The following is a 25662-nucleotide window of genomic DNA, read 5'->3' as shown; positions in this document are numbered from 1 at the left end:
CTGTCAGTGCAGACAACTGTAAGCAAGATTGCATGGGAGCATGTCAGAGCACCACTGAGATTAAAATGCATCACGGCTCCAGGTCAGCGGAGCAGTTGCTCCTGGGAATTGGGTTGACTGGACATGATCTGTGTTTACCAAACCACTAGTGCCCTTTTGCATTTCTCCTGTGCTGTTCAGCCCCCACAGCAGTTGTGTCAGGAGGGGCCGCGGGCACCTTTGGCACTGGATCTGCAATGGCAGCTGGTCTGGTGACGAGCAGGAACAGGTCAAGAGGAGGGGAATCGGGGACTGCGAGATTCAATAGCCCTGAAGCAAAGCAGTAGTGGAGAATATGAGAAAGCTGGCAAGGATGCCGGAAGAAGGGAAGAGGCTGAGATGGAGACAGGGCTCTGAAAACCACGGAAATGAAGGAGCCATGGAGGAATATCAGCTCAAGCTGAAGCATCACGAGAGAGGATTAGGAGTTTAGACTTGGGACAGTGGAAATGAGGCCGAGTAAAACGTCCCATAGACAATGGGAGCAGGAAAGATTCTTAAATGCAAATCCACATTTCACAAAGGATTTATCGTTATCCAGCATCGCTTTGAGAATTAAGTGTTTCCATTAGAAGTCTTGTCCCAGTGCACTAACACGACAGACAGCATGAGCCTTTCCAGATGTGGGAGCACAGATGGGCTTACAGACCTGCGAAGCAAAATACTTTCCTACTCTCCCCAAACAGATGAATGGGACTTTTACACAACATGTGAAAAACTACCACTACCGAGAAAGCATTGTTACAGGCAACAGACAACAGGATCCTGGGATCAGAACCAGTGTGTGAAAGCACCAAAAAAAAGTTCTAGAAAGGTAGACACTTGAAGAGAGGGAATATAGATCATGGAGCAAAATCTCACCCTCAGGATGCATCCCCAATTTGTATTAAATTGTAATTGCGGAGGATGAACAATGTCTGAGTTTTTCATGAATAAATGACGGATCTTTGTGGTAAAATTAAAAAATTGTCAAACCTCCACAGCTAAACAATACCAAAGAACCATTATCTGAGGTCACCCAAGTTCAGCTGCTATTAAACAGAAACTTTGTGAAAAAAAAATATTTCCACAGATACACTTTGAGATGTCCTACAAATGACACAGGCAGGGGAAAAGAAAAGGGAGACAAAGAAGGGGCTGGGTAGAGGAAAAAACATCTCTCACAGACTAAGCAACTATAAATTCACAAAAAGACCAGCTAAAGATCAGGACATCCACGGCTGCAAACCTCTTGCTAGAGAGATGCCTTCTCAAGGGAAAATTAAACTAATCGCAAAGCAGTAAGAGTAGACCAACAGAGCTAGCATTTTAAATACAAAAACCTGCATGTTCATGTGGCTTCCACATGTACCGAGTGCATCCATGTTTCTCCAAATACATGGTGTGCAAGCCATAGACTATTTATATTTGCTTTGGCTGCTGGCATTTCATACATGTCTTTTTAAGCAAACGACTGTACAAACTAAACATACTTTCCCTGTGTTACCTGCAGCCTGTGGTCTCGTAAGGAATTTAAATCACTGACCCACCTATAAGGAAGGATAATCTGCAGTGGACAGTCTGTGCATGTTAGCTGCCCACCTACAGCAAACTAGAGTGAAGTCTAATTTCCATCTGTCTTTTAAGAGCACTGAGTTTTGCAATGAAAATTTGTTTTGAGGTAATGCACGTAAGAACAGCCATATGGGGTTGAACCCTGGATTCATCTGTCCCAGTATCTGTTTCTGATGGAGACCAGTAGCGGGTGCCTCAGGAAAGCACAAACCCTTCTCCACGCACAATAAGCATTTTAGCATCTACTGTATCAGAACTTGTTTCTCTGGGCCCAGTTGCATTCGGCAAACACTCGAGTTTATCCTAAATGTGCGGGTGTATCTCGAACTGGGACTGTTTTCAATAGAGTACATTTTCAAAATAATCCCAGACATTTGGCAGGGAAATTGCAAAAGCTGCTTGTAGGCTGTATGCAACTTTTAACACACAAAAGCAATTACTGCCTTTATTTAAATGGCCCTCCAAATGGATCCCGTTTGTGTGCTGGCAAGTTGGAGAGCCTGAACTGAGTCTGCATTCAGGAATGTGAACTTCTGGAGAGTGCTGGATCACAGACTCTTACCTGAACTCCCAATCCCAGCTCCGGTGCAAATAAATAGCCCAGGCTGAGTGGAGGGCAGCCCTAGGCTGGGGAAGGCTAAAGGCAGGGACAGGGGCAACATCGCACAAACTCCTTCTTTCAGCACAGGCGTAACCAACTCCCACACCCTGTTATTGCTGCTACTGCTTTATTAAAATGCATAAAGCAGCCAGAAGCAAAGACACCAATAAATTCTTCTGTAAAAGCAGAAATGTTTTTTTCAAATGGCTCCCTTAACACTAATAATCACAGCTCTCTTATGTGTACTTGACTCTGGTTAACCTTTTTCTGGCACTTTTTAACTTCTCCAAGTCAGGTACTAATATGGAACTAATGTGGGGTTTATTTTCCCTATAGGAATAGCAGAAAGAGCACTGCACATTATCGTAATCACGCAAGCTCCTTCCAGAAACTGCAGGACTTTAGATCAAAGCATCCGCATTATGGCACAGGAAAAGAATTTAATAACAATTGTGGGACTAAGCATTTTTTTAATGTTAAGGGGTTTTTATTGAATATTAATCCTATAAAATGCTCCTGAAAGTTGGCAGAAGGAAAACTGATGTCCCAAATAGTTACTGCGGCCTTCCACATTGCAGGGATGCAATTGCAGTGTAATCAGAATTCATCATGTCATTAGCAGAAGGACAACAGGAAAGGAGACACTTTCTCCCGCATCATGCTGCTTGAAACAATAAGAACTGTGAGAACAGAGCTCATAATTATTAACCTTAGCCAAGCACTTAAAGTTTGCATGTTTTTTTGGTTTATAGCTTGCAATTTCTTTCAGTACAATTCATACTCAATATTTGCACTTTCCATTTTACCTTCTATTAAAGATTTGCATTATATTTCACCTCCCAGGGGAACGGAGATGCTGGGAACGTATCTGCTGTGAAAACGAACACGAGGTACCCAGAGTTTTTCCCTTGTTTCTAACTACTGGATACTTTCCTTTTTTTTTTTTGTCTTTTTCCTGGAGGAGGTCACTCCAGCTGCCCAACACGGCTGCAGTCACGCTCCAGCAGCATTAATCCCTGCCCTGCTGAGCTTCTGGAGAAACAGGAATTCGTCTGACACTAGCAGGGGAAAGAGAGAAGGAAAAATTGGGGGGGGGGGGAAATGAATGAATAAATAATTCAGGCCAAGGATGAATACTTGAACAAAGCAGTGCCTGTGCGCAAGGGAATGGCAGGCTGCACTACAATAGATAAGAGCACCAACCAACCAAGGCGTACGTTATAAAAGCAAAGCTGGTTTACCTTTCCGGGGCACAAAGACGAGAGCTATCCCTGAGCATCACCTGGCCACATGTGCTCAGTGCCACGGGCAAGACCTGCTGCCGCCTGAACACAGCACCAGTAGCGCGGACTCTCTCGCTGGCACGTGCCCAGGAAAACCTCACACGCCGCCTGGGTTTGGTGCCAGCCAGGTCAGCTGCTACTGGATAGAGACACGCTCAGCACAACTTCTCCTTTTGCTGTTTAAGTGTCCAGTGGCCACAGTCACATGCTTTAGGATTTGCTGGGTAACTTAGGAAACCCACCCCTGAGGCCTGGGTAAAGGATCCACACTGTGGAAAGAACCCCATGCTTTAACCTCCATTTCAAATAACCCTTTCCTTTCTTCTTCACCAGCTAACTGTGAACAGGTGAGTTCATAGCGCTGCACACACCAGAACACGGTTAGGAATGTAAAAACCCACTCCTGTAGCACGTGACACTGAAGAGCAGGGCAGCACAAAGCCTCCACACCTCACAGATACTCCACGCACTAGTACCATGTCTGTTTCAGGACAGACTTGGTGTTAGTTTCTTGTACTGAGATGCCTCTAACTTCTCCTTTACTGCAAAAGGGAACTCTTTCATTACATATCACAATACCATGTTAATTAGTTAAAAGCCTGCAAGTGCAGAAACTACTTTTATCATTATCTCTGTTTCATCAGTTTGGAGTTTGTTGGCACTCGGTGGAGACATTTAGACACCCTAAAACAATAAACAGAAGAATGACCAACCAAGCACAATGCAAAAGATCAGTTGTTCCCCCATGGTCCCACGTCAGGACCTGCACCATGAACGTTATCATCACCTGCGAGCCACCGCAGCAACGCCTTCGAGCATGCCCATCCCTGCTGCACCAATGCCCAAAAGCGATTTTCCTGCCCTAAGCATCAAGGCCAGGGCTGAGCAAAAAACATATTAATACATTTTGATATCTTAGTGTTGTATCAATGCGGTCTGGCAAGTTTATGAGCATTTGGCTTTATTCTACACCAGACATCTCAACGCCGCCCCAGAGCAGGCTGCCAGATGTGCAGTATTTACTTCTACAGCCTCATCGTTTATGACAGGTCAAGTCAAACAGAAACCTCCTGGGGAGCCTGGACCGCTCTCCCAGCTGCCCCACATGTGCTCCTCTGGGCACCACTCTCCAAACGGGTTGACCACATTTGTGACACATCTGGAAGTTATTTTGGAGACAAGTTGGTGGTGCCACCCAGCATCTGGGCCTGGGATGCAAAATTGTGGTCTAAATATTTCAAAGACCAACAAGATGGGTGCTGCAGTAGAAATTCAAAGCATGAACTAGGTTTGTAAGGATCCCAAGAGCTGCAAAGATAGTTTTCATTCATATCCACATACAGATTTCTCAAGGTAAAAACGTTAAGCTTGCAACTATGCAATACCAAAGAATATATGTGCCTCAGGAGTCTCTGCATATTGGGCATTTGGGAATGGTAAGAACATCAAACGGCTGTGGACATCTCAGCAACATACAGCATTTCACTGTACTACATACTCTGCTGTCACCTAACCTTGCTTTAAAGCTCCATAGAAACTTGGTTTTCTCCTGTCTTTGAGGGCCTTTTGCTTAGTCTTAAAGATTTCATTATTGGTTGCTTTTTTCCCCTACTATTGCCTAAAAATTTCTTTTGTTAAATACAGCCCCTCACCTTCAGTTTGTAAGATGGGCATCCTGCTGGATAACAGATCTTTCCACCATTGCTCACAGCTGTGGGCATTTTTGTATGCTGATGTGGCTGCTTAGTCACTGCTTAGCCAAGCTGCAAAATTTACCTCTCTTAATCTCTTTTCATAAGTCAATTCTTCCAGGTCCCCAGTTCCTTTTGTTGCTTTTCTGTGAACTTGTTCCAGTTTGTTAACAGAAAGCCACTGACATGGTGCCAGAACAGAGCACGATTTCCCAGCTGCAGCCACAGATCAGTATGGGGGTCACTTATTTTCCTGCTATTTACCATGATGGCTTAGTGCAGGCGGTCCAAAACTCTGCTCGTCATTTTTTCTACATGACACTGCAAACTCATATCTAACTTGCTGTCCGTTGTTACCCTGAAATGTCTCTTAGCATCGCTACTGCTCGGGTTCTTTCTTATTGAATATACCTGTGATGGATTAGTACTTTCATACAAAGGCAGCTATATCATCTGTATTTTTCAAGGCTGAATTTCATTTTTTCCCTTCCTGCTTCTAACTTCTATAAATAACCTGGTATTATACCTGTATAAAACCCCTCACTACTCATCATTCTCCAAAGTTAGTCTGATGATGTTTACTTCATCTCTCAAGTTATTAGGAGTTACTAAAGGAAATGCATAGAATTAATTCAGGACCAGCCACATGGCTATAAATAACCAACCACCACAGGATTAAACATTTTGCCTTTACCACTGTTCTAGTCTTTAGCCTTTTGATGAGTTTTCCATTCAGTAGAGCGAGCTTCCACCTGTACCACCAGAATTAACTTCTCAAGCACGAGTCTGTGAGAAGACGAGGGCTGTTTTACTCAAATCTGCCACAGGGAATCTACCACCTTCCTCACACGCACTCCCTTTTGTGGGTAAAAAGCTGGGAGCAGCCTTTGAAGAATCTTATGTCCTGCATTGCTAATGAGTCTGCAACTTTCAGTCTCAAGCACAGTTACGATTAGCAGCTCCTGGGCCACCTTCTGAAGACTGAGTTGGCACTTATACCACTGTTGATGTTGGGAATCGTTTGAAGACTGGGAAGGCACATACAGGAAACATTACTTTTCTCTTCCTGCTGTATCTATTGCAATCGCTTAATGATTTCTGTATCAGTCACATCAAAAATACTGGGGTAGGACTTGGATCAGGTCAAAGCCCTTTACTACAAACCCCACATCTATGGGGCTACTTTGAACCTGCCTCTCAGTTTTATCATGCCAGCATTTGAGATGCTGGTGGAAAGCTGATCACGTGACAGTCCTCTATTTGCAGCTAAGCCTAACAACCTTCACGAGATGACAGCCAGTTTTCAGGAGATACACGCGCCCTCGTCTGAGCCGTGTGTGGGTTTTGTCCAGATCAGAAGAAAGCCAGCACATTTAACCCTCCAATTTCAGGCTGCGATAGGTCTTTATCATCTTATCCATAAATCTTCCAAGCACTTATCTTTTAAACATTCAAAGAGAAAACTTCAGAACAAGCTAAAGGTAGCCAGTACAAGAAAAAAATAATCCAAAAGGAGATTGCCATCTTGACAATCTGTTAAAAAGTCAAACCAAAAAATGTAAGGGAGGAATCTTTCCTGCATACCTGTTTTAATGTACCAAGTAGACCATCTGAGTTATATAAACAACAAAACCTCAAAAGCTGTTGACATCCAAGTATTTTAAAGTCGCTGTAAGGCAATTTTTTGGCAAGTGGTCATATAATTATTTGTTCTACAGACTCTGCATTGACTGCAGAAATAGTGAACACAAGATTGCAGAATTCCATGCCTGAGCATGGAGCAGAAGAAAATTAATGGTCTCTTTCCTAGCAGTCTGTCCCAATATGGGCTCAATTGCAAGAAATCTCTATTTTTCAGAAATAAACTTTAACCCTATGACAGGTGTCTAGAAGGAAAAAACTCTTGAATCTTACCCTTTTCGTAAGACCATTCCCAAACTACTGAACATCTTAAGGAGAGGATGGGGCTTTTGGACTGGAGAGTCCTATGAGCAGACCCCGGAGATGGGCAAGGGCAAGCCTCCACATCTACTTGCCACCACAGGCTGTCAGCATCTCCAAACTGCTTTTTTCAACAAGTGCTCCAGGCCAACTTTATCTATGTTACAGGGAGCAAAAGAAGCAGGAATCAATACAATTTTAGACGTTTTGAGGTGTGGATCACTGACAGAAGGTGGCAGATGTCAAAATCTGGGCTGGCCAAACCAAGGACATGTATGTTAGGCATATCAGGGCCAAAAGAAATTCCAAGAACTGAACTGGTTTATTATTCAATGGAGACGATTATATTATTAATAAGGATACAGACAGAGCAGAACTGGTCAATAAACATTTTGTTAGGGAAGACACAGACAGCATACTCCAATCAGATGAAGACAATGAACTATCCTGAGTCTATTTCTGGCTACAGGGAGTATTAAGCAATCTAAAATCTGATGTCCGCTGGATGCCTTGTGCTACTCAGTTGTAAAAGAGTTACTGGGAGAGATCACTAATCTGTCAATATGAACTGAAAAAAGTTAACATAATAGGGAAATTGCAGAACACTGGAAGAGCATGAAGATTATATCCATACTCACACAGAGCAAGCAAGACTTGTAACTATAGGTTACTTAACTTGACATCAATCCTCAGCAGAAAGTAATGGAAGTTAATATAGAGTTTGATCAATAAAATATTAGAGGATGGGAATAAAATTAACTTGAGTCACAAATGTTTTGTACAGAGTCTTGTTGAGCAACCATTGATTTTTTTAGGTTTCATAGTGTTGTTTGAATTGACTGATTCTGAGTCAGAGCCTTTGGGCAAACAGGGCTGCATCATGCAGCAAACCCCTCGTAGGGCTTTCCCTGCCCTGGCTCCACAGCAGATGACTGTCCCCAGAGAAGGGGCAGAGATACGGGCCACCAGGCAGGACACAGGGGTCATCACATCCCAACTAGACCCTCGCTACCACAGTAAGCTACTTCACATTGTTTTGAGGGCAAGAAGCCCCATCCTTCACTTGAACTGATCTTCTCAAGTAGGCCTTGGAGTACTGGGTCACAGCACCGATAGAAACGCTTGTTAAAACATAAGAAAATCCAAGTATTATCACATAGTGTTGGCACATGAGTCCATTTTATCTTATCAGTTCTTGCAGCCCAAGCAAGATGGCTAAGGGCAGTAGGAAAGCCATCCCCACAAAGACCATGCAATGGTGGAGGCACTCCTTAGGGCCACCACTATCGTATCTGCTGCCCCTTGGACCAGAAATGCTTCACAAGCCACCGTGTCCAATTCTGCAGAGAAAACAAGAAAGGTAAACGGAAGTTTGGCCTCAATCCACTGAAAGCAGGAGATCATCTGTAAGTGTTACAAGGCGTTCCCATCCTACATTATGGCTGGACTCCAAATTGCACAGAAGCTGAAGTAACAGCTTTTATTAAAGGGGATTGAGGCTGGCCCTTGGCTAGCTCCTGCGAGAGCTTCCTGAGGAACAGAAGCTTTACACTCGCTCGTAGGAGAGTGGAGCTGATGTATCCAGAGAGTTTAGATTCCAGTTGCTCAGGTAAACATAACTTCAGGCTAATTTTTATTAGTTAAAAAAGTTCTCCGTGCGCAGATTTACAACACATGTGACCAACTCAAAATTTTAATTACAAGCAGAGAATGATTAAGCTGCTTATTTAAAAGGAAAGACAGAGCTAGTCTGGTGGCCTTCTGGTAGCACTCCATAACATGACAGAGGGGCCTGGGCTGGCACTCCGCTCTCCAGCAGCCTCACTTACGGGGCCCAGCAGATGAAGTATAATCATCTGCTGGAAGGGCTCCAATACTCATCTGGGCCTCCAAAGCCATTATTGCCTGGAAACCAGTGAAAGCTGGGAGGAGGCCAAGGTCCCTGCAAACACCAAGCACTGGGTACCACAGCTTGCCTTGCCCCTCCTGGATGGGAGAAGAGTTGGCAAGGTTGAGTTCTAGAGTGGGTTTGAGGTGTTTTCTTTTTTGAGAAGCAGAGCATTTTCTGATGCTGCAAAGTCAAAGTCATTTAAACCATGGCATTTTCGTTGCATCCGCTCAAACATCAGTAGTCTATTTGTAAGTTATTTGTCATACATGGACTGCTTTAGGGAAATGCTATGCGGTACGATGTAGGAAGCAGGGCGGGCTGGGTTTTCTATGAAGCTAACTACAAAACACTGCTGCAAACTGGACAAGTACAGTTGTGGTGCTACCGCACACAGTCACAGAGCACGATTAATGTGCAAGAGGGCACTGGGCACTCCTCTTACACGGGTCCTAAAGGGGAAGGACTGGGATCCGGCTCCTGAAAGATCCGGTATCAGCCCTGCAGATGAGGTGGGAACCTCCTCCACTTCCAGCACATCCCTGACAATTCCCTTATTCTGTGGGCACCTCTGCAATCTCTACCGCTTCACCCATCCCCTCCACCACCAGCCTGATGCAGGACACCCACCCGCAAACATGCGCAAAAACCCCAAGATAATGGGATCCAGCAATTGTAAGATTCAACTTCAAAGACATTAAAAGACATAACATTTTATTTGCTTTCTGCTTTTTAACTTTTGGGGTCCACTAAGGTAATGCTTTCAAATTTTTTATTAAAAATAAAAGCAAGGATGCTTCTGCAGTCATTTCTCTTTGAAGTTGGACATTTAAGTATAATATCTGTTACCTGAAGACTTTGCTAAAGCTATGAGTTTAGGAAAACTCTGCCCAAAACATATGTCTCAGCAGATCTGGACACTTGTTTGATCTAGTTTTATTTTGCCTAAAATTCTTCCCATGCATTCTTTCAGCAATTTAAAAGACATTTTGAACTTCATGCAGTTTCTCTTTTTGCATTTTAAATTTAATGCATGTTTTTTATATCCTCACAACAAATTGCCTCCTTTTCAATCCAGTAATAACCACCTTCTTGCTCAGCATGTTCTTGCTGTCACCGCTATAGTTAACAGCAGTCCAGATACACCGCTTAAGGAGATAGTTTCATTAACACCTGGGAGAATAGCAGGGCCAGTGGCTCTGCTTTCATAACACCTTTGCTGCCGGGTGGGGATTCGTGCGGGGCACACGCGGGCTCCGCACACCTCGACAAAGCCCCTGCAATTCGCACGGTGCCTTCTCCAGGCGAGGCAGCGCTCGCAGCCAGCCTCGCACGTCTGTGAGAGCAGGCACAAGCCTCCACTCTTTATGTTTCCTCTTAACCACAAAAGCATACTTACATCCTACATTACTCGGTGTAATGGGATCCATCATCAAAATACTCTTTCTACTGGAGGACTGTTATGTTTCATTGCTGAAAGAACTAAAACTTTTGAAGCCTCTCCTTAATTTTCAATGAAAAGCATTTGGTTCCAGGGTGACAGATGAGGCTCTTAAGAGCTGTTACCACCTCGGGTAATTATAAAATGACGGAAGGAAAAAAAAAAAAAAAAAAGGAAAAAAAAAAGAGAGCGTGCCAGATTAACACACTGTGTATTTGTGCAGGGCTACAAAGGCGCTTCCACGGGTGCCTGCGCTGAGAGCACGGTTATAACAGCTTCTAGGTTGGAAAGAAAATTGAAGGAGGATGGAAGCGAGGAAAGAAGAAATTGCAATTAAAAAGTGAAATGAATTCCAAAATAACATATGAATTGGAATGCTACAAAATACTTTCATGAAAAAAAAAAAAAGTGGCTTTTGTTGCAAACCAAAAACAGCCCAGATTTGAAAGAAGAGTCAAAAAACTCTTGTGGAAGCTTGGGGCTGGCTCACACCCTAAGGAGCTGGAGTCCTCTCCCTGGGAAGCAGGTAAATCTCAGCAAATCGGAATTTCATTTGACACTTCATTTATGCACTCTACATTAAGTATAACTTGGGGGGGGTGGGGGGGTGGGTGTGTGGAATCAAAGCAAGACAAAACAAGGCAAACAGGCTGCGCGAAGTCCTACAAAATGAAACTATACCAGCAGTAATAATTAGCAATTTAATACGGTGAAACCAAGTAACGTAACCGAGGCAGATAGACCATACAAGAAACAGAGAAACAGACTAGGAGCACACACAAAAAAGGCATTTTGCGTTGGTAAAAGATAAAATGAAGTAGCTCTTAGTGACGACAGCTGAACACCAAGGTGGGAATCATGCACCACATGATTAAACAGGGCAAAAGTAGGAGACAAGGGGCATCACTGAGGTATAGTAGCCTTTAACCTTCGATACCCTGGCCCCTAAATCTAAATTAAAACAGAATAAAATGCAAGATTACTAGCCTATAGGTCCATATAATACATTCCTCCCAAATTTTGCCTACTGCCAGCACAGCATTTATAGCACTACGTGGGGAAAAGCTAGGAAAATATCTATCCTGAGTGGCTGTGCTTGCTGCCAGCCGCCAGCGTCCACAGACACCAGCTGCACTCACCCATTTCAGACCGGGCCAGCAAGGAGAGGTACTGCTCAACTAGGGGGGGAATAATGGCAAATAAAGGGTGCTTTAATAAAACAGCAGCATAATACAGGACTCTGTCCTCTTTATTTTTTAATAGAAGCCTTTCACGATATGGAACTAATTATCGCCATCTGCCGTCCCCATACTTATATTTCCTCTCTCACAGCTCATTCTTCAAAAACTCAGTAGCTTCCTCCCTTTACATTTGTAAATGCTGTTGACTATGGATAAAATCCATGTTTACTTTGTATTCAGGGCCCATAGGAAAGCTTGTTTTAATCATCAACAGATGTTACATTCTGCTCTGCTGCGCTTGGCACACAACTTCAGAGGGAAATAAAAGAAAAATCTTTATTTTAAATTTAAATTGTAGATTGTTACAGACTAAATAAAATGCCAAATTGTTATTGGAAACAACATGGCCACTGTAATAACTATAACTGACATTTACTTTTTACAATTATAATTTTTTTTTCTGGTGCTGTTTAACACAAGATGGTTTCCACATTTTGCAGAGGACTTTTTTTTTTTCCCCCTTTTCTCTGAAATGATTTGCAATCAAGCCACAGACATTTGTAATTTATTTTTATTTAATACTTTCCTATGAGTTTATGAAATACTGGGATTATTATGCTATATACAGTAGATAGTTTTTGAATACATACTCTCCCTCCGGACTCATATTTCAATACACATTATCCCCTTGAACTCATTTAAAAACACCCATTATTCCCACAGACCCCGCTATAAACATGTAATATCTCTGTGGACTCTTTCAGCCTTATGGTCCTTTTTATCTCTGGCTTCTTTCCTATTTATATTCATCTTTGATGTCTGAACACGCACTCCCCCCGTTTTCATGTGCCCGGGGGATGCGGGTGCTGTCCCGCAGCGACGGGAGCGGTACCCTGCAGGTACAGCCGCAGCTTCGCTCTTACTCATTTTCCAACTGCTAGAAAAACCGAGCTGGCGACAGAGGCTGGCTCGGGCACCTGCTGCACGTGTGTTGATTGCAGCATCCTGACATTCCCTACCGATGTGATCGACTGTTTCTTTTTTAGACGCTGGTGTGAGCAATATAATATGATCTCCAAGCCTCCATCACCAAGTATTCATCCCACACCCTCTCTTACCAGCTACAGCTTTGGCCCTGCGTAGTTACCAAATCGGTGCTTTCTTTGAGTCATAATTTCTCATTTCAATTTTATTTCTACACTACCGAAGAACCTACTTTGTGAAATCATTGATAAGTTTAGTATTGCTCAGAAGTAAAATGGAATAAAATGCTTGAGGGAAAAATTAGGCATGATAGCTCTTCCCTGCACCTGACTACCGAGAGTGATTGGGAGCGCTCATTCTTCCAACATATTTTGCCAGACTTTGCCAGATGTCAAATATTCAAATAATTGCAGCAGCAAATAGTATTTGTCCACTTTACTCCTACAGTAACAAAATACACAAAACCAAAACTCGCCATGTGAGTCTCCAGAAGACCACAACATCCCAGTATGGATGCAGCAGAAGGATGTCTTAGAAGCAAGCAAAAGGTAAGGGACATATACTGACCTTTATAATTAAACCTCATACATTTTTATGGGACAAAACCTGAGCACTTTGAAAGGAAGGGGAATCCCACACAGCAAGAGTGAATTTTGAGGGGAGTGCTGCCCTAAATTCCTAGTCTTAAGAAGAAAGACATTTCTCAATTCTGCAGCATCCTCTTCTCTGTCCTTGACAAATGCACTCTTGCTCTGTTCACAGCCTGTCTGGAGTGTTACTGCAAAGATAATTTCCCCATCCATCACCTGGAGCGTATCACACATCTCCACAGCCTTCCATTAGCCACCTCTTCTCCCCTCCTCAGACACAGGCTCCTTGTCTTTGCTTTCGTGGCTCTTCACAACTTCTCCCTGTTTTACTGAACATCATCCGAGCAGTGTGACGGGACTGCCTCCTGCCTCCAGCCAGCACGGGCTGCACGCTTCTGCTCCCTGCCAGCTTTCCAGATGCGCTTGTGCTTTCTCTGCTATTAACACCGGCTGCAAGGGCAACACAGGTGTCTGCCAAACCCCGAACCCCAGTCCCCTACCCAGAACTGAGCACAGCCATAGGTACTTGGGCACTTCAACTCTTGTACAGTCTGCTTGCCCCATGCATAATCCTGTTTGTGTGCAGGTTGAAGATGTTGAATTACCAGCACTGCCAAAGGAAACCATTGAGCTCGCTTTAAAGTCACAAGTAATTTTTGTCTAAAATCACTTAAAAGTCTAAAACTCAGACAAATCAACATGAAAGGGCCAGCCCTCAGATTTATCCTCAGCACTCTGGATAACACACTGTCAGCTTTAACTCTATCGTGCATCTCTCGCATTGAGGAGCTATCTTGAGGGCAGCAGCAACACTGAACATCCTTTGGTTTCTATAATCCTCCAAAGCCCATCATATTGTACCCAAAGCTTTCATTAAATCAACAAGAGAGGGAGAGCCTTGCTTTTTGTGTAGTCTTTCAACTTGCCAAGCAATGAAAAATTATTGTAATCATGTTCATGCTGCCTTGAACCTGCACATACACCAGAAAGCTTGCAAGAGTGTCCACAGTGAAAGGAAGGGGTATGTGCTCCCACCATCAGCTCCCTCTCCCATTTGAAATCGTGCACATACGAATGCAAATAGATAACAATATTGACAAGATTATATTATAATTTTAGATAGTTGCATGATTTCACGCCAAAAAACAGTTTAGACACAAGCTTTCTGCATCTGTGAGTTTATGCATCAGACTGTCCAGGAGTTTTTAGAGCAAGTCAAGATGGGAGCAGAAGGAAGCTGTGCTGTACCTGGACCGATACAGTGAACGCCACTGTAGGCTTTGGAAGGATGCAAATGTGGGTTTTTATATCTAAGATAATACATTTATAAAAATGCAACGATGCTCACGCCATTACTTACAGTCAAATGTTGCACACATTTGTGCGAATATTAACCACAAACAAGTAAAAAAAAATTCTTCTTAGGAAATTCTGAGATCTAAAAAAGAAATCTCAGGAGGAAATAAATCCTTTTCTTTTAAAATTTGCAAACTACAGCACAACGCAAACCAGCTTGGAAAGCAGCAGACTTCTATTTTACATCACTAGTGAATACTGTTATGAATTAACAGCTCATTAAGGAAAAAAAAAACTTTGCAAACCATGAATCTAAAAAGAAAGTCAGAGAAACTGTCATCTGCAATTTCCAGTGTGTGAATAAATCTAAAAAGATGTCAACAGGCAGAGTTCTTACCGAGAGCCAAACAAACAGGTGTCCCCTGGCCTCCTGACCCTGACATCAACAGCGCAATAAAACTCTTCCCATTTCAGGACAAAACCATTTGGTACCAGTACATGGAATAATACCTGCTTCTTAAAATACGGAAACGCATATAACAAATGCCTCTAAGTCCCAGAAGAAACAGAGACTTGCACTGTGAAGTATTCCCCCTAGGAATCCTGTAAATCATACCAAAATTTTACTTGTCCTGGAACAGGTTTGAAAACCTGTTTGTGGTTTCTCATACATTTTTTTAAATGTATCTGGTCAGTTCATAAATGAAAGAGTCCTTTAAATACCAATGTAAAGACCTCTGTACATGTTGTTTTAAATAGCCTTAAATTGCAGACAAATTTGCTCTGAAAACTCAATTATTTTTATAGTTTGAAAAAATTTTTACTCTCTATTATTTTTATCACATTCCGTTGATCTGTAAATTAAAGTGTCATTACTTCATCCATCCCTTCCTTCCTTCCTATCAGATTTGGCCGTGCTGTCAGCACAAAGGCAGCGCTATCACAGCCTTTGGTTATTTTCTTCTCTATGAACTCCAGAATTTCCAGTGTGAAATCTTTGGGTAGCTGAAATTACCACGAGCTTCTCCCATTTACTTCAATGAGCCAGCAAGGACCAGGCTGGGGCTGAAACGAGGAGCTGAACAGCAATGCCAGAGGTGGGCTTGAAAGGGGGAGACAAAGGGACAGGGAGAAAAGGATGTGTTCAGAACAGCACTAGGAAGAACGAGTTAATATTGCATTTAACATACGTGAACATGCATTCCACATTAGGCTTTCATTCAACTATTTAAATAAATGTGTTCATGCAGGAGGACCAGCGCAGATTAAACACAAAGGCATATTGGCAGGCTGCGAACAAGAACAACCCTGGTTCTGACCCACACAGGGTCACTGTTTGGGCGGGGGGGGGGGGGGGGGGGAATATTAAAAGAAAAATATATGAACATAACACAGATAGTTAGATCTTCTGTCACAAAAAACATACCTTTAGTTACATGGGTTTGCTTGTGTGTTTAAAATATAATCACATACAAAAGGAAAGGAACTGGAAAGTAAATGGGAAAGAGAAGGAGAGGAAAAAATATAAGCAAGAGGAGAGAGAAAAAATACAAGTGAGCAAAGCAGAGAGAGCATCTGAATAAATTGTCTGCAAATAAGAGAAAACACCAACATATACAATAAATGCTACTGTAATTTTTTTGTACGTAAAGAGAATTAGGAGTCTGTTAGTTTTCAAAGTTAATGGAGAAACACATCACATTTATACATGTGAGAGGGCAGCGTGGTGTGAAAGCACAAGCATCCTGTAGTAAGTCCACAGATGTGCAATGACAACTGCCCCACCACGGCAGCCGTGCACAAAGCCCCGTCACTACAGGGTCTTCTACCAGTCCCCCATCATTTCTCCTCTGCCCTTGGGACTTGCACAGCTGCATTACATCCAGCAACATAGACAGGATAACCCAAGTCCTAAACATTGGACAACTCCGAGAAGCACGAGGAGGGATGCAACAGCAACCCCTTTGCTGATCCCATTATCACCCGTCATCCATGGAAACAGAGATCTCCCGTTTCACCCAAAATGAACTAACCCATCAGCATGTTGGCCAAGACGGTTAGTGCCATGTAGATCCCTAATGGAAGTGTCTCCTAAAGCAAAGGTATTTTGGCGAGACCTTCTTGTGGAAAGGAAGCATGCCGAAGATCAAGAGACGCGACTCATTTCTCCTCGTGAACAACAGAAATTAGGTTTACTAGCATCACCAGCCTGATGGAGATTTGCATCCTGCTTTCTGAGCATCTGTGAAAACGTATCTAATGTAAAAAATTCTCAGCAAGTGAATCTTGTTTACAGGACCAGACTGATGGAGATCTCGTTTGGAAGAGATAAAGCTCTACAGTGTTTATTATCGTTACAGAACTCTGGGCACAATAGGTAATGACTTTATGATAAAAATAAATAGGTCAGGTGTTACCCTGTATAAAAATCTCTGCTCATGCAGATGGTCACCCACATTTAATTTCCTTGACTACCTCTCCATCCATCCATCAATTCCTTTGCACTTGAAATGTAAAGTCAATTTGGAAAGCTATTCCAAGATAACCTTCAAAGTCATTTCCAAAAGGTATGCCTCTGATTGAGGATGACAGTCCAGCCACTCTTTGCTGTTATATCTTTGTGACCATAATTCATCGTATTCATTCTGTATTGCATCATATTTCAGCAAGAGGAGTATTTTTTTAACAGTACGTGTTAGCATGCAGTTTATTAAAATGAAAACCCCTTTATCTCCTTTGTCACTTCTCTCAGTTCCTTGCAGTTTACCCCATCATTGCTCTCTATCATTAAATTAATACAACATACATACCTAGACACGGTAAATATCAAATAATAAAACAGACAACATTAATGTTGTGACATTCACAAAAGGCAACAAAATTAAAGCTGGGATTGCCACTCCAGCCTTGCACAACACTGCGTTTGACATGGGGTGCCACAGTCGCATGAAGCATGGAAGATTTAAGAGAAGAATGGATAGGGATACACAAAAAGACAGAAACATCAAGGGGTTTTTATAGATATATTTTTGATAGCTTATCGCATTATCATTTATTTTCTATACTTTGGATCATCACTGAAGAAATCTGACGTTCAGACAATTCACGGTGATGGCATAAAACATTATACCAAAACTACTGGATGGTAGGACTGCTGAATTATTCAAGAAACAGGAAATTATTAGAGGTTATGTTTATTCAGAAACAAAGGTGCCTTGTTAATTCATAGGACTCGAGACAGTGTGATGATTTGATCTGACACTTTGCATAATATAGGCCACCGGAATTTTCTGTATTACTTCCAGTTTAAAGCTCAATAGTTGCACTTGAACTGCAGCTTTTGGAAAATCATCCAATCTCGATTTTAAAATATCCACCATAACAGCCATTAAGCTGTTCCCGTGATTAATCACCTTGCCTGATTAACACGTACATTATTTCTAGTCAAGTTTTTGTCTACCTTTAATTCAATTCACTAAATCTCATTATACATTTTTTCAGCTAGTTTTAAGAGCTCTCTATTCTCCAATTTCTTTTGCCTGTGTAGGCATTTATTGACCGTGTTCAAGTCACCTCTTAAGTGCCTTTTTTGATAACAGAAGAGCCTTGAATATTTTTTTTTTGATCTGTCACCATAAGATAAATTTTCCACTTATTTAATCACCCTCGTGGATTTTTCACTGCATCCATTTCAGCACCCTTCTCCAAGTGTTAGCCCAAGAAATGGACAATATTCCAGAGGTGTTTGCAGTGGCAGAGATCATACAACCCCTAATCCTACACGGCATTATCCAGGCCCTACATGAAAGGACTGCACCAACAGATTTCTCTGCTAGGCATGCTAAAAGTGACAAACTACTCAGTCAAAGAGAAAAGAGTCTCCATGACACACACATGCCATAATGTCTCAAAGCAATGATCACACAATTATTTTAAACTGTATTAAGGTCATGCAAATGACCTTAAATGGAAGCACATTTCTATTAATTCACAGATCACTAAGATGACACGTGATGATAGCTTTCAAAACAAGTGGTATTTCTCAAATCGGAAAGGAGGATACTTGCACCATGTCAAATGAAAAGTTGAGTAATAGCTTATCTAGAATTTGTCTCATAGTCTCTTTGCATATGCAGGCAGAAGAGCAGTATCTCTTAGAAAAACAAAAAACATTGCAGGCTGGGAACGCTAGGCACCCTTTACATGTTCAAATGCTGCTACTCCTTGCGCAACACAAATACTGTTAATCTGCAGAGACGATCCAATCTTGTCTTGCCCTGAGAGGCACCTCATGGAGAGCGGACAGGCACACCTGGCCTTACAGCTTCTCATACATCTACAAGCATCCCCAGAAGAAAAACATGGCATTTCTCAGCATTGCCATGCCATGTCACCATCCTGCAGGTGACCACACACCGAGCATTGCTGGCAGCTGCCCCCCGCGGTGTGCAGCAGATGGGGCCACCCCTCCATGACCACAGGCATGACGATGCCTGGCAGACCCAAGATGCAGAAAAAAAAGTGGGATGACATCTACTGCTGACATCAGGCGAAGGTATCTGTGAGTAAGGGAAATACAATCAAGAACTCTTGAAAGAAAAAAATTATTCTTATCCAGGGCTGTCCACCTTCTTGATAAATGGTGTTCAGATTATACTATCATAGTTTACCAAAGGGCCAGATGGCAAATCGGCTTTTTTGTGATAGATGATGGTGACACAAAGCTGGTGACCACTCACTGTGCAGCCCTGCCCCAAGCTGTGACCTCAACCCATTTGATGTTTCAGTACAATGTAATTTTCCAGAACATTAAAACCATCAATACCACAAAAACATTATGAGTTCTATTCTACATTTAAAATATTTGAGTTGCTCCAATTGGATCCAAGCAAATTAAAGCTGTAATTAATTTATCTCCTGCATAACCCTATGCCTTGATAAGACCTTTATGTTTCATATTTGAAGCAGAGGAAGAAACAAAAATAAAAGTCATAACCATGAGAAGGAAATTGGTGACCATCTCGGGAACTTTTACTGCAGAAAAAGCATCCTTTGTCTGCTGGTGGGATGTATGTGTTTTGCTGCATCAAGCTTTACAATTTTTTTTTTTTTAATAAAGAAAAATGTCTTTCTTTAAATAACATACAAACAACAGGAGTAAGACCCGAGTTTCATTTTGGATGTTGAACGTTTTTCTGCATTTGCACAGGACAGGCTGGATTGACCAGATCAGACCCTGAACTCTTGGATGATTCTCTTAGCTGTGATAAGAAGTTGCTTCTGAAGCTGCGAGGAGTCCTTGCAAGCAGTCGGTGTGCAGAAGCGCACTGCAAACCCACACAGGCGCTTCCTTGCACAGAAATAGAAAAAAGCGGCCACTCCGCTCCTTCCAAGTCCTCAAACACTGAGGACTCTCTGAAACACACACAGAGCAAAAGAGTGCGGGGACCCTGCAAAAGTGGACAGCTGTAGATGTACACACGGGTGACGTCTTATGAATCTACAGTCTCCAAACAGCTGCTTTTTTGCTCCAAGGGGCAGCCCATGCGTACGTACCTGCGCAGTGCTCAAGGCTGCAGGCAGTGTCCCATAGCCCCAGCTGCCTACAGACTGATCACGGTCAAAGTCTTGTTTCTGCAGGTTCCCATCAGTAGCATCAATAGCACGTGAAGACACAGGAGGAGCTGCGGAGACTCCCAAGATTAACTAAAGAGGAAACTATCAGAACACAAAAAATTTTCAGCGATTTTTTTTAATTTTTCAAGAGACCCGTGCTTTTAAAGTGTGTTTCAACAAATGATAGTATCTTTTATTTTTATAAATAGACAACTTTGAAGTGTATTCTTTTTTAAAATTACACCATTTCTTCACATCTTAATTAATGCCAAAACTTTATTTTCTTTCTCAGTCATGTATTAGAAAGCTGCTATTAATGTAATTTAATTTTTGTAAGGAGCAGCATTTGTTTTCTGTTTGTAAAAAAATAGGTGGTTCTGAAATCCTGACCTGTCAACATTGCTTAAAACATTCCCATTCCATGCCTCTACATAATAAATTAAATCAGTGTTTTAATTGTGCCCATGCTTTGTGGTTCCTGGCAGTACAAAAAGATCTTCTGTGAATGCACGTCCCAAAAAATCCTACTGAGTGATTAATTACTAGTCTGGAAGATATAAATATGCTTTTCAGTAAAGACAGTATGGACTGCTGGAAGCTTTGGCCTTATATATCTCTGTAGATCTCTTTCACCCAGCAGACATCATCTTAATTCAAACAAGATCCCAGCTTCAATATTTACTGGCAGTACAAAAACCCTTCTCTGCCCATTTGCCCTATTTAATTAATGCAAGGTATACATATTTGAAATTGAGGAATATGAGATATGTTTATTGGTATCTTAGATTTTTCCAAGTTTTCCTCATCTTAAGATACCATGTTGGATGGTTTATTTAAAGTCCTGCATGTTCTGAACAACATAGCTCCTCCAGAATAATGTTTTTATTAGCATCCGAGTAGAGAACAGCCAAGCTATCAGTCCCAGCCCCGTATATTACTTTCCTTGCCATGACTCTGTGCTGTCACAGCTGGTGGTTTTGCTCTTTCCTTAAACCCTTCTTCTGCTCCAGATCAATTCTGGGAGAACCCAGTGGTATTTGCAGTCTGTTCCCAGCTTGTCATACAATAAACATATAAGGAGAGGAATTTTATTTTCCTTCCCACCGGGACACCATCAAAATTAAAACTGAAGCTATTCCACCTGCACTCTGGAGTAAGTCAGTGCCACCTCAGCCGACCGGTGGAGTCCAGCAGGAGCTTCCATCACCTCAAGGGGAACATCTCCCAGCAGGGTGAGGAGCAACAGGCAGGAGATAATTCAGCAGAAGGAAAACTAATCAAAAACAGCAGCGAGTTGAAAGGATCTGGAACCAGCAGTGCAATATTGAACTTCTCACAGTCAGGTCACCAACACAAGCCAAAGCAACATAAGTGGAGATCACTGCTTAATGGCCTGAAAGAGGGGATTGATGGGTCATAATCTAGCTCCTTATGATAAGGAACACAATTTATTTCACTACAAGCAAGAACATGACAAACAAAGACTAAGTCCATCCTTATTCTTTGAAAAGGTCTGTCCATAGTCAAGGAACAGACTGAGATATGAAAGAGAAACCTGTGCCTGTTTTGAGGATAGAAGACTAGAGTTTTACAATTCTCTGAGCACCAAAATTCACTGAAATCACTGGTGCCATTGTGATTGCTCATTAACAATACACATCTTCCAGCTGACATTTTTCATTTGGACCTTGTGAAAACCACAAATCGAACATACATAAGAAGGTAGCCAACTTCAGCTGAGGAAAGATCTTTAAAAAGCAAGAAAGAAAATAAACCTTTGATAAAATAATTGCTTCTACTGTTATTTTTTTGCTATTGGTTCAAAAACAATTTCTCTTTCCTTCTTGTTCATCTATCTGGTGTCCTGCTGTTGTGCAGATGAAAGGTCCAGTCTCTTTAAAATTTCATGCAGGGTTCTTTAGAACATCTCAGTTTTAAATGCCCATGGCAAAGACAACAAAATGTAACAGTAAATGGAAAGCAGATGAAAAACCCTGTTTATATACTTCATAAAGGTAGTGCGTGCAACAGAAAGTATATTTTCACACCTAAGCATAGTGGCAATAACTATTCTTAGAAATCACTGAACCACGTAACTTACATTCACTGAAGTATTGACCACAACTCAGCATCCCAAAAAGCTGTCTATAACTTATCAAACCGAGGTACCGTACAATTCTATTACCTGGTAAGAAAAGTTTTCTTCTCTTTCTGCCTTCAAAGTAGAGGTTCTTCCAACATTGCACTAGCCTGACTAACAACAGAGGACACATACTTGTGCCTGCTTTAAGGGGTGTAAAGTAATGACCTTGGTGGAATAAAAGCTCGAGTTGTGCGAGATGGATATTCCAGCACAGCTGCAGGCATCAACATGGACCACAGACATGTCCTACCACCTACCACCCATCAGGTCCTTCTTACCCCTTGCAGCACTCATGTGCTTCCCTGCACATTGGCAGAGGAGCCTGTAGAGATGCACATACATTGACACAGGTGGTCTGGATTTACACATGGACAACTAAGAAGCTGTTCCCAAATTTTCCAAAAAGGGTCTCATTTCCTTTTTCTGGACATGGGGCATATTCCTATTAGGGAAGTGAGTAGATTTCACTGACATTTCCTTCAGGTAATTTTGTCACTTACAAATAGCATGTTTTTACCAAATTCAAGACAATGGGGTCTCACAACCTATTTCAAGTTTCTACAGCTCATGAGCCAGCATGGTAACCACCAGCATCTGAGGCAGCAACATTGAAGTCTGACAGGTTTGTGTGGTTTTGAGGCATTTTTGTAACTTATAAGTCTAAGGTATTTTACCAGAATGGTCACTGAATTTAAAACTGGAAGCCACATCTGTTTCCTGTATCTCTGCTATCGCTCTTATTTACAGTGTTCACAACTCTTTGCACTCTTGAGGATATATTTTTAGATCACTGTGGATTTGAAGCACAAGTGTCACATTTGTGGTGCCAAAGTACCTAGGGAAGAACCAGTGGACTCCCTGGTGCAGAGTGGGGACATGTATAATAAAATAAAAAAATAAAATAAAATAAAATAAAAGGGACCAGTTGCCAAACCTTGAGACACTTCGAGAAGGACAGAAATTTATAGACTATTTTTCAGAGAACTGTCTTAATACCTAGTTGTATTCACATTCCAGATATGATGAAATGTACTTTGACTGAAAACTGGAACGTGGGCAAAATACTTGGAGGTATTTGTGCAGGTTCAATAAAAATAGTATAGTGTTTCTGGTTATAAAAAGTGTTGAGCCTATTGCATCAAGAGTGCAAAGCAGCCAAGACTGTGACAAGAGAGGAACCCCCTAAGCCTAACAGAAGCAAGCTACAGGTGGGCGAGCAGCACAAGAAGCAGAACGCCTCTTCTGAAATAGCACAAGCTTTCCTAAATACAGAGGATTTTTGAAGTGCTGGTTATAATACACTAAATACAGATGTAGCAAAGACAGATAACAGGATCTTCCGCTTTAGGAACAGGGTAGTTTTAGCTGCATAAACTCATTATGAGTGGAGATATGTTTTGTACACTAAAAATGAAAAGAACAAACAATTATATCAAAGTGGGAGAGCCTGAAGCTTTAGACTCTCAGCATCCTGAAACAGAAAACGTTACCCTGCAGGAGGCACTTGCATTAATCAAAATACTCTGCTAGCTAATCCCACGTTGATAACAAGGGCTAACCACACAGGGAGATCAGGTATGTCGTGGGGATGGCACGAAGTAAAGATGATTCAACCAGGAAACATCTCTGCCATAGCCTTGAGGTCGAGTTTGGAGAGCACTGCACAACATCACCCACAACAAGAAAACTTATCCTGTATCCGAACAAGCAGCTGATCGATATGCTCATCCTGGATAACCTCGTGCCAAGGCAGTTTCAAGGAGGCAAATCAAAATCAGCAGACATTCAACAGAGCAGCCTTGCAGATAAAGGATGGTATCACAGAGCAACACACCGGTGAGTCATGGACTTTTCGATACCCAGAAATGAGTCATGGCTTAATAAATGGGCTTGCTCTGGCCACATTCCTTTGTCATATAGTGCTAATAAGACCAAAAACCCCTAACTGCCTCAGCCACAACAGAGGAAATTATAAGCTCTTTCAGTCAAGACTGAGCTCATGCATCCAGAGAACAAAACCACGCCAAGTGATTTTGCAGCCAGTTTTTATGAAGTTATCAACAGCAATATGAAACACAAAACACTTTCTATATTACCAAATAACTAAGTAGCTGAAGGAGCCCGGAGAGCCCCAGCCGGGAGCAAGTCCATCCCCAGGCCAGCAGCAGTGCGTCAGCCAGCCAAGGCTGTCAGCAGCACCATGATAAGGGTTCTATGTAATGCCGAGAACAAGAAACCAAGTGCAGGAGATCCAAGCGGAAAGAGCAAACTGGCTGCCCCCCCTGCGCCACCTCACTAAGCTCTGCCATAAGGGACAGGGCAAAAGGGATGAAGAAAATACTCACATGGATGTTGCACATACTGTGCGCTTTATAGAATACTTATTTTAGCCTATATTGTCCATCTTACCTCCCCTTTGTATAGATAGATATTGCTTGCAGTATAGCAAAGTAAAATAACCCAAAGGAGTTGCCATACCATGGTCTTTCAGCATGGGAAAGGAGCGGAGGAGTGCAGAAGTAAGGGGCTCCTCCACCCAGCACCACGCTGGGACCAGGCGCATCAGCCCTGCACAGCCCCGAGACCCCGTGCAGGCAACAGGACATCCCTGCCTTCGCTCCGGGCCCACACGCCAGGACCGGAGCCACTGGTGACTGTGCCCGTATGCAGCCCCTCTGCCTTTTAATTAAACTTATATCACAGAAAAACTTCCAACTTAGAATTATTCCACTACTCATCCATAAGTACTCCAGCTTGAAATATCCATATATTTAAAACTACTGGACCTGTTTTCCACAAAACTGGCTTTTACTTCCTTCCTTCTTCAACAATGATCATATCATCTACTGAATTTGAAATTCTAGCTTCAACAGTTTAGGGGTTTTTGGCTACGCACAAAGGAGGACTTTAAAAGGGACATTATTTTCACACTAAGATCCAGAAATCCAACAGATTCTGAATTATTCAAAGAAATATTTGAACAGATACCAGACAAGAAAAATTTCAGCTTTAAAGAACTAAAGCAAGCTATCAGTTACTGAAACGCTGAAAGACATTAAACCAATAATGGTTTTGTATCAACTTCTGAAAGATTATTCATATGTTAAAACAAGAAAAAATGGACTTTTCTTGGAAAGTCACATTACTGTAACACACACACGGGCTTCAGAAATGTAAAAGATCTCTTTAGGCATGTTTTTCTAGAAGGGATTAACTAAAGATCAGTTTTCAAGTTTAAATCTTTATTTTGCTTGTGTTGCACTGAACTTCTGGCACAGCTGCGTCTGAACCATTCGTATTCTTTAGTCTGAACAAAACCCTGGGATTGAGGAGGGAAAGGAGGTTCAGCCCCAGCCCCACTTCCCCCCTGTAGCCACAGTCACCCTGCCATCCCCCAGCAAAGGCTGGGAAGGA

The sequence above is a fragment of the Phaethon aethereus genome (genome assembly GCF_964289735.1).
Source record: "Phaethon aethereus genome assembly, chromosome: 13".
Lineage (NCBI taxonomy): Eukaryota > Metazoa > Chordata > Aves > Phaethontiformes > Phaethontidae > Phaethon > Phaethon aethereus.
The sequence above is the reverse complement of the archived record's forward strand: the minus strand, read 5'-3'. Positions refer to the sequence as shown.